Raw genomic sequence first — 12,007 nt, 5'->3', positions numbered from 1 at the left:
GGTACACCTGTATAGGGCACTTATGAATAGCGCTCTCAGGACTGGGAGTTGCTCTGAGTAAGTCAGTGAGTGAGTGGTCAATGAAAGTAAAAGCTTAGGACACCGCTGTAGTACACTATTGTAGACTTCATAAACACCGTAAACATAAGATACACATCACATTTTTTTAAATCTTCCTTTCTACAACAATAACTTTTTTTTTTCTCTGAGACAGACTCTTGCTCTGTTGCCCATGATATAGTGCAATGGCACGATCACAGCTCACTACAATCTCATTCTCCTGGGCTCAAGCAATCCTCCCACCTCAGCCTCCCAAGTTTTTTTTTTTTTTTTTGTAGAGAAGGGGTCTTGCTTTGTCACCCACGCTGGTCTCAAACTCCTGGTCTCAAGTGATCCTCCTGCCGTGGCCTCCCAAAGTGCTAGAATTATAGGCATGAGCCACCTCAACCAGTCTGTTCTATAATAACTTAACCTTAGCTTACTGTAATGCTTTTACTTTATAAGCTTTATAGGTTTTTTAAACTTTTTGACTCTTTTGTAATAACAGTTTAAAAACACACATTTTCTTTTTATCTTTATAAGCTTTTTTCTTTCTTCTTTTTTTTACTTTTTAATTTAAAACTAAGATACCAACACACACAGCCAAGGCCTACATAGGGTCAGGATCATCAATATCACTGTCTCCCACATCTTGTCCTACTGTAAGGTCTTCAGGGGCAATAACACACAGGGAGCTGTCATCTCCTATGATCACAATGCCTTCTTCTGGAATACCTCCTGAAGGACCTGCCTGAGACTGTTTTACAGTTAACTGATTTTTTTAAATAAATAGAAGGAGTCCACTCTAAAATAACAATGAAAAGCATAGTATAGTAAATATATAAACCAGTAATATAGACATTTATTATCATTATCAAGTGTTAGGTACTGTACGTAACTGTATGCTATACTTTTTATGACTGACAGTGCATTTGGTTTGTTTACTCCAGCATCACTCTAAACACATGAGTAATGTGTCATGCTAAGACTTTAGGATGGCTACAAAATCACTAGGCAATAGGAATTTTTCAGCTCCATTATAATCTTATGGGACCATATGAGGAGCATCGATGACTGAAACATCATTATGTGGCACATGACTGTACTTAACTTGACTCATTTAGTCCTCACAAATGTCCTATGATATTGGTACCTTTATTATCCTCACTTTACAGATGAGGCAACCAAGGCAGAGATTCCAATCCTGTCATTCTCATTCCAAAGTCTGTGCTCTAACCACTACACTATCCTGCCTTTTGCTATATGACACAAAATGCATCCCTAATCAATGTAGAGAGAGGTTTTGTTAAATCAAACAAGACTGCTTAACTTTGAGAGGTTCAATGGGCATTAGGAGTGGATTTTCCTATTGGCCACAACCTCTACCTCAGCAGTCCAGGAAAAGGTTGTAGGAGAGAATCAGGATAATCACTAGTTGCCAGAGTAGTGGTAGGGGAATTCTCTGCACATCCCCAGGTGTAGGCTGTACGCAGCCCTCTCTACTGTTTGCCCCCAACATAACTGTGCAACATCATCACAAGCTCAGAACCACTTGACAAATGAAGTTCCCACTTTTTGGAAGAGGAACAAAAACACTGGAGGTATTGATGCAATATAATTGGACTTTGTATTAAACAAGGAATAAAAAACAAGTGAAACCCTGTGACAAATCTCTATTTCCTAGTGTGCTGAAATTTTCTATTTTATTACCATCAAAAGAATTGAACTATTTATACAGTCTGGTGCAGAGAGGGAAGTTACCCCTGATTTGGGGCATATGATAAACAACAAAACAACAATTACAAGCAAGTGTAGCACTACAGGAACATCCATAAAGGACACCTTATTCACATTTAAGAAGTCCAAGAAAGATTTCCACAAAGAAAAATAGTATCTAACCTGATACCTGAAGGATGTATAAGAACTTGTAAAGTTGCGCATGGGATATAGCAAAATGAGGAATCAAGAAACATGCCTGTAATACCAGCACTTTGGGAGGCTGAGGCAGGCAGATTCCCTGAGCTCAGGGAGACCAGCCTGGGCAACATGGTGAAACCCGTGTCTACTAAAATGCCAAAAATGAGCTGGGAGTGGTGGCATGAGCCTGTAGTCCCAGTCACTCGGGAGGCTGAGGTAAGAGAATTTCTTGAACCAGGGAGGCAGAGGCTGCAGTGAGACGAGATTGTGTCACTGCACTCCAGCCTGCATGACAGAGCAAGACTCTGTCTCCAAAGAAGGGAAAGGAAGGGAAGGGAAGGGGATAGGAGGGGAGAGGAGGGAAGGGGAGGGGAGGGGAGGAGAGGGCAAGAAAGAAAGAAAAGCATATGAGAGGACCCAGGAATAAGAGATAGCATGGTAAAAACTAAAGTAAGTTTGAGAAGGCCTAAAGCACACAGTGGAAGTGAAAAGAGGTCAAGACATGGGTAAGAGGTAAACTTGTGAGATGAGAAGTCATAATGTGAAAACTATAATCATGCTAGGAGTATGATTTTATTGTAAGGGTACTAGGAAGTCAGGAAACAGTTTTAAATATGAGAAAAATAATCAAATTTGTATTAAAACAGAAACCAAAAAACAACAACCTGGCTTCGTTATAAAGAACAGATGGAGGGTAAGGAGAGAGAGGAAGCAAAAGAAAGCAGTTAGAAAGTTAAAAAACCTACTCCAGTAATCTAATCAGGAGTGGATAAAATTTTTCTATAAAGGGCCAGATGGCATTTCAGGCTTTATGGACCATACCAGGGGTCCCCAATACCCAGGGCATGGAATAGTGGTCGGTGGCCTGTTAGGAACTGGGCTGCACAGCAGGAGGTGAGCGGCAGGTGAGAGAACAAGGGAAGCTTCATCTGTATTTATAGCCGCTCCCTACTGCTCGAATTACCACCTGAGCCCTACCTCCTGTCAGATCAGAGGTGGCATTAGATTCTCACAGGAGTGCAAACCCCATTGTGAACTGCACATTCAAGGGATCTAGGTTGCGTGCTCCTTATGATAATCTAATGCCTGATGATCTGTCACTGTCTCCCATCATCCTCAGATGGGACTGTCTAGTTGCAGAAAAACAAGCTCAAGGCTACCACTGATTCTACATTATAGTGAGCTGTGTAATTATTTCATTATATATTACAAGGTAATAATAGAAATAAAGTGCACAATAAATGTAATGTGCTTAAATCACTGCAAAACCATCCCCCCAGTCCACAGAAAAACTATCTTCCATGAAACTGGTCTCTGGTGCCAAAAAGACTGGGGACTGCTGGACTATACCATCTCTGTCACAACCACTCAACTTAGCCACTGTAGCCCTACAGCAGACACAGACATTGAATATAAATATGTAAAGCACTAAACCTGGCTGGGTTTCAGCTAGATTTGCACATAAGCAATAGTTTGCCAACCAGATGAGTAGACAATAGGTCAGACCAGTAATTAGAAGTGTGAACTGGGAGCTGTACTCATATTCAAAAGATATTTAGCAGGTATAATCCAGAAGTATTGGTAACTGAAAATGTGAGATTAGTGTCAAGGTGAAGAACTCTAAACCCTGACTTTAGTATTTTAGCAAGTCACTGAATAGGAAAGGTAAGAAAACAAAAAAAAGTATTGAGTCATGGGAGGAAGGTCACATTCAGCTCACACTCCACTGGCCAAGCAAATTCCATGACTAAGGTGGAAGACGGTGGGGCCAGGAAGAATTCTCCTCTTATAGGAAGGCACTGCAAGTCACATGACAGTAAGTGCAGCCATATAATCTTCTTACAGGAAAGAATAATTACAGGTAGTGAATAATTAGGAAAATTACTATAATATACAGTTAAGTCCATCTGACTCTAAAGCTCTTGCCTAAATGCTGATGAGATTTGTTCGTTTTGGCACCGGTATAAATAAAGCATATTGGTATAGCCAATATACCTAAATACTCATATACCTCTAAATATACCTATCTTATATGGAAATGTATGTATAGCCTATTACTCAGGTAACATCATTTAATATATTATTTGGTTTTGGAGGAAAAATGTTTTAAAATTAAATCTTTATTTGTACTAAAATAATTCTCATATTACAAGGCTAATAAAAAATAACATTCCAGTCTCACCCTTCCTTACCCTTGATTCATATATCCTAGCTATTTCTTTTTTATTTGTAAAAAAAAAAAAAAAAAAAAAAAAAAAAAAGTTTACAGTGCTTTAATCAATTTCAGATGTTATCCATTCATTTCTTACTGTTGAAGATGAGGAAATAACTTTCCATTTAGCCTTTCTATGCCTCAATTCCTTCACCTATAAAAAGGGAAAGATAATAGCACATACCTCATAAGATTATCATGAGGATAAATTGTGTGTGTTGCTTAAAATAATGCAAGACACATACTCCACGCTATTAATGATCATTACATCACCAAACAATGCTGATGACTCAAAAGATCGTTTTATTTTCTTTTTTCTTTTGAGACAGAGTCTCACTTGTCACCCAGATCAAAGTGCAGTGTTGCATTCACGGCTATCTGCACCTTTAAACTCCCAGGCTCAAAGGATCCTTTCACCTCAGCCTTCTGAGTAGCTGCGACTACAGGCACACACCACTACACCCAGATGATTTTTTAATTTTATTGTAGAGATGGGATCTCACTTTGTTGCCCAGGCTGGTCTCAAACTCCTGGGTTCAAGGGATCCTCTTGGCTTAGCCTCCCAAAGTGCTAGAATTACAGGCGTGAGCCACCATGCCCAACCAAAAGATCCTTTTAATCTGGAAATACATATACAGTACTGAATTTCTGGGGCAATTTTTTTTTTGAATTATTTATTCTTCCTCTCCATGTATTTCCTTTTTCTGGAACATCTATTAGTTGGATATTACATTTCCTGTACGAACTGCACTCACTTTGTTATTTTCTTTTTTGTCATTCTTTTTTATACTATTTTTCTGGAAAATGGTCTCAAATTTATCTTCTAACCTTTCCCCTGAATTTATTTTAATTTCTATTTATTTATGTGTTTATTTTTGAGACAGGGTCCCACTATGTCGCCCAGGCTGGAGTGCAGTGGTGCAATCACAGCTCACTGCAGCTTTGACTTCCCGGGCTCAGATGATCTCCCACCTTGACCTCCTAAGTAGCTGGGACTACAGGCGCGCAACACGAAGTCCAGCTAATTGTTTTGTATTTTTTGTAGAGACAGGGTTTCACCATGTTGCCCAGACTAACCTTGAACTCCTGGGCTCAAGCGATCCACTTTGGCCTCCCAAAGTGCTGGGATTACAGGCGTGAGCCACTGTACCCAGACACCACTGAATTTATTCTGATTACTTTTATTTTCAAGTCTTCTTACTTTCTCATCTATAGTCTATCTTTTAAGCATTCTTTTTTAATTTTTAAATTGATAGATAATATTCTATGTATTCAGTGTGTACAACATATTCTGAAGTAGATATACACTGTAAAATGACTAAATCCAGCAAATTAATATATGCATTACCTCACATGGTTATTATTTGTGTGGTAAGAACTTTTAATATCCACTTTCTTAGCATTTTTCAAGAATACAATATACTGTTACTAACTATAGTCACCAATGTTATACAATAGATCTGCTGAAGATATCTCAGTCTTTTTATAGTATCCAGTTTTTTAAAGGTAGTAACTGTATCTTTAAAAACACTGTTCTTATGATTCCTGCGTTGCTTCTTTTCTTTTTTCTTCTTTTTCTTTAGGTCTCAAATATTTGATGATCTTTAATTATCCATTTATAGTTAAGAGGCACTAACACACTGAATGCAAGCTCACTGTGCAATGGGTGAAGCATTTTGAATAGTGGGCCTCACTACAGAGGCGTGGCCAGTCATTCACTTTTCAGTATCCGTAGGTTCTCTTTGGTTACTCAGTTTTGACAAAAAGAAATTCCAGTCTTCTGTTTGCAGATTATAAATCTGACCACCAGACTTTCACTTAATCCCCATTGTTAGTGCAGCATCTCACCAGACTCTGATTTGTTTTTGGTCTTCCAGAATCCAGAACTTCTCTGGCTCAGCCTCTCCAGAGAGCAAGCTTCAATCCAGTCTTCTGTCAGAGGAAGATAAGGGTAACTATGTGGCTACATGGAATAAGGAAGATCTGGGGCTAGGTCTATTATCCCTTATACACATGCTCAAATAATCCTGTCTTTAGTTCTTCCTCACTCCTACAGATATACCTGATACATCTAATTCCTGAGTCTTGCAGAAGTTAATCACATGGGTTTTACTTGTTTCCTATTGGCTTTCCCTATTGCAGAGACTTAGATTTTTACTTCCTTCATTTTCCAGCCTTCAAAATTGCATTGATAGCTCTCGTTTACTGTAGTCTCTTCTTCCATTCTTTTAGTCCTTGCAGGCTGCCATGTTTTTTTCTTATTTATTGTACTTTTAAAGAGGTTTCAGGAGAGATTAGAGCATGTATTTGAACTATCGTTTTTTGGGTGTTTTTTTTTGTTTTTTGTTTTTGTTTTTGTTTTTGTTTTCAGGACAGGGTCTTGCTCTGTCACCCAGTCTAGAGTGCAGTGGCACAATCACAGCATACCACAGCCTCAAACTCCTAGGCTCAGGCGATCCCCGCCACCCAGCTTCCCCAGTATCTGGGACTACAGGCGCATGTCATCACACCCAGCTAATTTTTTTTATCTTTTTGTAGAGCTATGTTGCCCAGGCTGGTCCCAAACTCCTGGCCTCAAGCAAAAACCTCAGCTTCCCAGAGTGCTGGGATTATAGGCCTGAGCCACCATGCCTGGCCTCAAACTGTCATCTTTAATAAGGAGTGTCAGTGTCATCTATCATATGGGCCACCATCGTGCTTAAGTAAAACATTACAAATACAGCTGAAGTAGTCTCTGTGTTTCTGATTAGCCTTTTTTAGTCTCTAAATACAAAACCATGCTATCTTCAAACAGTGATTTTTGTTCACTCTAATATTAATTTTTAAAAAGAAAACATACAAAAAAGATAATATTAATAATGTTAATTAGAATGTTTTGCTCATCTCAGCACATGTATCTCAAACAGCATGCTAAAGAGTAGTAAAAGGGACCAGGCGTGGTGGCTTATGCCTGTAATCCCAGCACTTTGGGAGGCCAAGGTGGGCAGATCACAAAGTCAAGAGATCGAGCCATCCTGGCCAACATGGTGAAACTCCACCTCTACCAAAAATACAAAAATTAACTGGGCGTGGTGGTGCGTGCCTGTAATCCCAGCCACTTGGGAGCCTGAGGCAGGAGAATTGCTTGAACCCAGGAGGGGGAGGTTGCTATGAGCCGAGATTGCGCCACTGCGCTCCAGCCTTGGTGACAGAGCAAGACTCTGTCTCAAAAAAAAAAAAAAAAAAGAGTAGTAAAAAGGGAGATTCTTATTTTAGTCTTAAAATAAGAACTTGGAGGACTAAGTTACACTCCATCACTGAAAATAATGTTAGACATTAGATTTAATATACACTCTCATTCAAAAAATTTAGGGCTGGGTGTGGTGGCTTACATCTGTAATCCCAGCACTTTGGGAGGCCAGGGAGGCAGAACTGCTTAAGCCCAGGAGTTGAAGACCAGCCTAGGCAACGTGGTGAGACCCTGTCTCTACAAAATATAAATTTTTTTTTAAATTTAGAAAACAATTTTAATTGTGAATATGTATACATTTACGTTTTTGGTATACTACATTATTATTTTTCCTACTTTTTTCTATTGGTATAATTTTTAAAGTAGCTTTATTGAGGTATAATTTACATACTATTAAACTAACTCATTTTTACAGATTTAGTAAATTTAGATTTTTAGTACATTTGTAGAGTTGTTCAATCATTATCACACTCAAGTTTTAGAACATTTCCATTACCCCAAAAAGTTCCTTTCTGCCGGTTTGCAGGAAAGCCCTGTTCCCCTCAATCTATAGGCAATCTTTGATCTGTTTTCTATTTCTATAGTTTCTTAGAAATTTCATATAAACAATCATACAATATGTTGTGCTTAGCATAACATTTCTTATATTCATCCATGATGCAGTATGTAGTAACAGTTTTTATTGCTGAATTGTATTTCATTATATGACTATAACACATTTGCTTATACCAGTTGATTCACCAGTTGATGGACACATGGATTTTTCCTACTTCTGGCTATTAAGAACACTGCTGCTACTGCTGCTATGAATATTTGCATGTATTTATGTTTTCACTTCTCTTGGATAGAAAATATTAGATATAGTAGATACCCTAAATATAGGTAGATACCCTAGAAGTGGAAATGCTGGGTCATGTGAGAAGTATATACTTAACATTTTAAGAAACCACCAAACTGTTTTCCATTTTCCATGCCCACCAGCAGTGTAGAAGAGTTGTAGTTCCTCCATCACCTTGCCAACACTTGGTATCGTTAGTCTTTTTAGTTTTGTTCTAACAGATGTATTAGAAATGTAGTAATGTAAATCTTCCAACACTATTCTTTTTAAATTTGTTTTGAATATTCTACATCCTTCGTATTACATACATATATTTGAGAATTAGCTCATCAATCTCTACCAAAAACAAAAGTCTGCTGGAATTTTGAGTGGATTACATTGAATATATAGATACATTTGGAGAAAACTAACATTTTAACAATATTGAATCTTCCAGATCATGAAAATGAAAAGTTATTCCATTTATTTAGGCCTTCTTTAATTTCTCTTAGCAATGTTTTATAGTTTTCCATGTATAGCTCTTACACTTTCTATGTCAAACATTCCTAAGAATTGTATTATTTGTTCCTATTATGAATAAAATTGTTTTCTTAATTTTATTTTTGAATTACCCATTGTTGGTATATAGAAATACAACTGATTTTTGTATATTGATCTTGTATTTGAAGACCTTGCCACATTCGTTACTGTAGTTTTTTATATGAATTATTAGGATTTTCTAAACATGGGATTATGTTGTCATGAGTAAAGGCAGTTTTCATATTCCTTTTCATCTCAATGCCTTTCATCTCTTTTCCTTTGCTTATTACATTGGTTAGGACTCCCAGGACAATGTTAAATAAAAATGGTAAGAGCAGATATCCTTGCTTTTTTCCTGATTTTAGGGGAAAACATTCAGTCTTTAACCATTAAGTGTGAAGTTTGTAGCAAGCTTTTCCTAGACAATCTTTAATAAGTTGAAGAAGTTCCCTTCTATTCCTAGTTTATCATTAATGGGCATTGAATTTTTTTTTTTTTTGAGATGGAGTCTCGCTCTGTCACCCAGGCTGGAGTGCAGTGGCACCATCTCAGCTCACTGCAAGCTCCGCCTCCCGGGTTCACGCCATTCTCTTGCCTCATCCTCCCGAGTAGCTGGGACTAAAGGCACCCGCCACCACACCCGGCTAATTTTTTGTATTTTTAGTAGAGACGGGGTTTCACCATGTTAGCCAGGATGGTCTCGACCTCATGACCTCGTGATCCACCCGCCTCGGCCTCCCAAAGTGTTGGGATTATAGGCGTGAGCCATCGCACCCGGCCAGCACTGAATTTTGTTAAATGCTCTTTCTGTATTTACTGAGAAGATCATATGTGATTGTCCTTTATCCTATTAATATGGTATATTACATTACTTTGCTTTCAAATTAATGCATTCCTGGGGTAACTCCCACGTGGTCACAGTAGATAAGCCATTTTATGTGTTGTTGGTTTTGTTAATATCTTATTAAAGATTTTCACACATACATTCATAATGAATGTTCTTATGATGCCTTTGTCTGGCTTAGGTTTCAGGGTAATACTAGTCTCATAGAATAAGCTGAGAAGTATATTTCCTTCTCTATTTTCTGAAAAAGTTTGTGTAGAATTAGTATATTTGTTCTTGACATAATTAACTGCTACTCATGCTTCAGATCTCATTTTAAGAATCAATTCCTTAGCAAAAGCTTATCTGAGACCTTCTTAAATAGGTTTTTTTTTTTTTTTTTTTCTCTGAGATGGAGTCTCGCTCTTATTGCCCAGGCTGGAGTGCAATGCATGATCTCAGCTCACTGCAACCTCTGCCTCCCATGCTCAAGCGACTCTCCTGCCTCAGCCGCCTGAGTAGGTAGGACTACAGGCGCATGCCACCACACCCAGCTAATTTTTGTATTTTTAGCAGATAAGGGGTTTCACCATGTTGCCCAGGCTAGTCTTGAACTCCTGAGCTCATGCAATCTGCCTGCCTCGGCCTCCCTGCTAGGATTACAGGCATGAGCCACCATGCCCAGCCTTTTTTTTTTTAGAGGCAGGGTCTCTGTCATCTTGACCTCCAGGCTTAAGCAATCCTCTCACCTCAGCCTCCTGAGTAGCTGGGACCACAAGCAGATGCCATCATGGCCAGTTAATTTTTATTTTCTGTAGAGAGAGAGTCTCCCTGTATTGCCCAGGCTAGTGTCAAACTCCTGGCCTCAAACGATCCTCCCACTTTGGCCTCCCAAAGTGCTAGGATTATAGGTATAAGCCACCATGCCCAGCAACTAGGCTCATTTATTTCCCTTATTATAAGCGTAGTAGCTTATAAATAGCCCTCTTCTCAGTATTTGCCTCAAAGTAATTTGCACTTATTAGAAGGATTCTTTTTATTATTCTCACCCACTTTGTCATAAATTCCATGAAAATAAAAATGGTTGGGCAGAGTGTCTCACACCTATAATCCCAGCATTTTGGGAGGCCAAGGTGGAAGCGTTGCTTGAGCTCAGGAATTCGAGACCAGCCTGGACAACATGGCAAGACCTTGTCTCTACAAAAAATTTAAAAATTATCCAAGCCTGTTGGTGCATGCCTGTGGTCCCAGTTACTCAGGAGGCTAAGGTGGGAGAATCACTTGAGCCCAGGAGGTTGAGGCTGCAGTGGAGCTGTGTTCATGCCACTGCACTCCAACCTGGGCAACAGGGCCAGACCCTGTCTCAGAAAAAAAAAAAAAAAAGATTGAATGTTTTTACTCACCATTATGTAGGCATAGCTAGTGTCTGACACATGGTAGGTAAGCAGTCAACAAATATTTGTTAAATAAATATGTAATGGATGCTTTCGTTTTATTTTTGGTATTTCTTTTCCTGTTTTACTTTGGTTGATTACTATTTTCTTTCTCTAGATTATTCAATATTAATATTATTCATTATAAATCTTCCTTCCTAGTCAAACTAGACATTTTTTGTTAATATAGACATTAAGAATAATAAGTACGACTCTGGAAATATTCCATAATTTCATAATTTTATGTCTATATTTTTATTTCTGTCTTTCAAAAACACAGATATGATGTGACTCCTCTACTCAAAAACCATTAAAACCTTTCAATTTTCTACAGAATAGTATCTAAAGTTCTTAGTAAAGCAGTCAAGTAATGTCCAAATAGATTTATGGCCTATCACTCCATCTGTGTACCTTATTCTCCAATCACATTGGGCTACTTACTTGCTCTTACTTTAAACAAGTCTTATACTTCTGTTTGTTAGTACTTTTCCTCTTGTGCTCAGCACCCAACAAAATGCCTTAAACATTGTAGTTCAATAAACACTTATGGAAAAGTTCGTACCATTTTTCATGATCCAAGTTAAGATTTTTAAAATTTATGTCTTTTATAATTCTGAATTATACTTTTACATATATAATTTTTAATTATATAACAGTACTGTGATATGATGTTAATATTTTTATTTTAATTTTTTTTTGCTTATTTGTTCTTTTTTTGTTTTCAAAAAATTGTATTTGTGTTAATGTATTTTTAAATTTAGCATTAATTTTTTTGTATGCTATACTTCGGTCATTTTTTAAGACTTAAGCATATTAAAAAGATATCTTGGCTTTTCTCCCATCACTGTTAGACAGTGAAACCCACGAAGGCATCACATTTATCTTTTTCACTGTATTCTCAGCACCTAGTATAAGTGTGGCACATTAGTTGAGTAATTTTTTTTCCAGCTTTCTACTATCACACTGAAAGCTCAGTAAATGTTTATAGTTATTTTAC

General features: G+C 37.8%; 1 protein-coding gene across 20 annotated transcripts in view; it reads right to left on the bottom strand.

Moving 5' to 3' along the window:
- PHTF1 (putative homeodomain transcription factor 1) overlaps positions 1-12,007 on the bottom strand; it is a 62,282-nt gene that overhangs the window by 46,136 nt on the left and 4,139 nt on the right. For 4 of the 20 annotated variants that reach the window (XM_015430918.3, XM_073998500.1, XM_065547555.1 and 1 more), the window contains one exon: positions 6,017-6,100. The exons of the other annotated variants lie outside the window; for them this stretch is intronic. The gene's annotated coding sequence lies outside the window, so the exon portion shown is untranslated. The remainder of the gene's footprint in view (positions 1-6,016; positions 6,101-12,007) is intronic. 20 annotated transcript variants of the gene reach the window in all.

The sequence above is a fragment of the Macaca fascicularis genome, chromosome 1, assembly GCF_037993035.2.
Source record: "Macaca fascicularis isolate 582-1 chromosome 1, T2T-MFA8v1.1".
Taxonomy (NCBI): Eukaryota; Metazoa; Chordata; class Mammalia; order Primates; family Cercopithecidae; genus Macaca; species Macaca fascicularis.
The sequence above is the reverse complement of the archived record's forward strand: the minus strand, read 5'-3'. Positions and strand labels throughout refer to the sequence as shown.